General features: G+C 37.5%; 1 pseudogene; it reads right to left on the bottom strand.

Moving 5' to 3' along the window:
- Positions 1-2,131: 2,131 nt before the first annotated feature.
- Positions 2,132-2,560, bottom strand: LOC103077061 (mitochondrial import inner membrane translocase subunit TIM14 pseudogene; annotated as a pseudogene).
- Between the last annotated feature and the right edge of the window lie 926 nt (positions 2,561-3,486).

Here is a 3,486-nt window from a genome sequence, read left to right on the forward strand (position 1 = left end):
AAAATAAATGTGAGCAAATTCATGAAAAATGGTTCCTTTTTTAGCCAAATAGGACATCATACCTCAACTACAGACTTTAGATCCAGAAATTACTGACTGACTTTGGGTCTTGTTAAAATTTCCAGACATACTTTTGAAAATCCGGGCACATTTTATTTTGCTCAAGGGCTCTAATGAAGTTAACAAAGGGAAAACTATGTTGCTTGAGAAGATGATTAATTTTGACAGTAGCCATATCAACACGGTCTGGATTTGTGAGTTTTCCAACAATCGTGTATGTTTATTATAAGTAGTCAGCGATGGATATACAGCATGAGTGAATGGACTGAAGATGGTAAATATGTCATTTTCAGAGTTTTCCAGGATTTGGCTCAATTGGAAGAAATAGTTAAAATGGATTTCAACTATTGTGTCATTTAATTTAATTTTTATTTTTTTGTTTATCTTCCATTTTTTAAAACATTCTGCTATTGATTCCCCTTTCCTTCTAATTTTAAGATGTGGTACACCAACCTGTGCATATGTATGCAAATGTTTGTGGAGGGACAGGAGCAAGAGCAGAGATTTTTACCAGAGACTAAGAGGGTCAAAGTGACTCTCACAGGAGGGGAATGTAGGGAGGATGGATCCCTGGAAATGTGGAGGTTTGTAAAGAAACGATTCCAAGAGGCTGGGCAGGATGTGATAAGGAGAAAACAAAAATTGAGATAATGCTGAAATTTTGAGATAGGCTGAATGATGATTTTAAATTTCTAAAGTGTAGGGAGCTTAGGGACTTGGAATTATGATAGTGTTGCCCATAAGACCAGGCAAAAAGATTATCTTTTTCTTTGCTTGGCCTTATCTGGCAGCAGGACATTTATGCTGAGGTGTTGTGGTAGAATGATTGGGAAGATGGCAGATGTATGAACACACCTAACTGAGATCAGTCAAGTCAGGCCCACATCACAAAACTACTCAGAACACTCATATACTCACAAGCAATAAAAATAGATTAGTACTTTAGATCACTAAGTTTTTTTTTAATAGATATTTTTAAACATCTTTATTGGAGTATAAGTGCTTTACAATGGTGTGTTAGTTTCTGCTTTATAAAGTGAATCAGCTATACATATACCTATATCCCCATATCTCTTCCCTCTTGCCTCTCCCTCCCTCCCACCCTCCCTATCCCACCCCTCTAGGTGGTCACAAAGCACTGAGCTGATCTCCCTGTGCTATGCGACTGCTTCCCACTAGCTATTTTACATTTGGTAGTGTGTATATGTCCATGCCACTCTCTCACTTCATCCCAGCTTACCCTTCCCCCTCCCCATGTCCTCAAGTCCATTCTCTGCCTCTGCGTCTTTACTCCTGTCCTGCCCCTAGGTTCTTCAGAACCATTTTTTTTTTTTTTTTAGATTCCATATATATGTGTTAGCATACGGTATTTGTTTTTCTCTTTCTGACTTACTTCACTCTGTATGACAGACTCTAGGTCCATCCACCTCACTACAAATAACTCAGTTTCTTTTTATGGCTGAGTAATATTCCATTGTATATATGTGCCACAACTTCCTTATCCATTCATCTATCGATGGGCACTTAGGTTGCTTCCATGTCCTGGCTATTGTAAATTGAGCTGCAATGAACATTGTGGTACATGACTCTCTTTGAATTATGGTTTTCTCAGGGTATATGCCCAGTAGTGGGATTGCTGGGTGTATGGTAGTTCTATTTTTAGTTTTTTAAGGAACTTCCATACTGTTCTCCATAGTGGCTGTATCAATTTACATTCCCACCAACAGTGCAAGAGGGTTCCCTTTACTCCACACTCTCTCCAGCATTTATTGTTTGTAGATTTTTTGATAATGGCCATTCTGACTGATGTGAGGTGATACCTCATTGTAGTGTGTTTTTTTTTTTAATGAACAACACTTCAAATGGCATGCATTTATCCATAATTATTGAGTATTAACCTACAAATATTCTATAATCTGATTTTAAATCCTCAAATTTATATGAAGGCTTTGATTTAGCTTATGCCAATTTTTAAAATGTGCAGCTTTGAGGCATTTTATTATAAAAAGCATATACATAAATACTCATATACATAAATGAGTAAGAACTTAAAATTCATCATACATTTACTTCATTTTTTAGCTTCACCTTCTAGTAAATCTTTAGCTTCATTGATTTTGGCTGCTATATAAGGAGATCCTCCCTTGTCTGGGTGATTTAAAAGCATAATTTGTCAATGAGCATCTCTGTTTTCCCTTATTGGCAGTAGGACTTACACCTAGTATTAATGCTGCTTCCTGTTTTGTCATTTTGGGTTCAAACCCACATCTGTAACAGCCACCACTGAAGGCAGATTTCGGTAGACTTTGAAAAACTTGTTTCACTTGAGGCTCCATATGCTTCAAGTCTTGCAAAGTGTAACGGGCTGCAAATCCTGCAGCAGCAATGGTCAGTCCAACTGCTACCACTGTACTGGCGATGGTTCCCACTCTGCTCTTCTGCTTCCACCAGGAGCACGGTTCATCCCACCCCACCAATTCTACACCTCTACTACCCTCATTGTGGTTTTGATTTGCATTTCTCTAATGATTAGTGATGTTGAGCATCCTTTCATGTGTTTGTTGGCAATCTGTATATCTTCTTTGGAGAAATGTCTATTTAGGTCTTCTGCCCATTTTTGGATTGCGTTGTTTGTTTTTTGATATATATATTTATATGTCTCAGAGGTTCTTTTTAGTCATCAATTTTCTACACATCAGTGTATACATGTCAATCCCAATTGCCCAATTCATCACACCACCACCCCCTGTTTTTTTGATATTGAGTGGCATGAGATGCTTGTAAATTTTGGAGATTAATCCTTTGTCAGTTGCTTCATTTGCAAATATTTTCTCCCATTCTGAGGGTTGTCTTTTCATCTTGTTTATGGTTTCCTTTGCTGTGCAAAAGCTTTGAAGTTTCATTAGGTCCCATTTGTTTATTTTTGTTTTTATTTCCATTTCTCTAGGAGGTGGGTCAGAAAGGATCTTGCTGTGATGTATGTCATAGAGTGTTCTGCCTATGTTTTCCTCTAGGAGTTTGATAGTGTCTGGCCTTACATTTAGGTCTTTAATCCATTTTGAGTTTATTTTTGTGTATGGTGCTAGGGAGTGTTCTAATTTCATTCTTTTACATGTAGCTGTCCATTTTTCCCAGCACCACTTGTTAAAGAGGCTGTCTTTTCTCCATTGTACATTCTTGCCTCCTTTATCAAAGATAAGGTGACCATATGTGTGTGGGTTTATCTCTGAGCTTTCTATCCTGTTCCATTGATCTATATTTCTGTTTCTGTGCCAGTACCATACTGTCTTGATTACTGTAGCTTTGTAGTATAGTGTGAAATCAGGGAGCCTGATTCCTCCAGTTCTGTTTTTTCTTTCTCAAGATTGCTTTGGCTATTCGGGGTCTTTTGTGTTTCCATACAAATTGTGAAATTTTTTGTTCTAG

Source organism: Lipotes vexillifer, unplaced genomic scaffold (assembly GCF_000442215.2).
Source record: "Lipotes vexillifer unplaced genomic scaffold, Lipotes_vexillifer_v1.1 scaffold341, whole genome shotgun sequence".
Taxonomy (NCBI): Eukaryota; Metazoa; Chordata; class Mammalia; order Artiodactyla; family Lipotidae; genus Lipotes; species Lipotes vexillifer.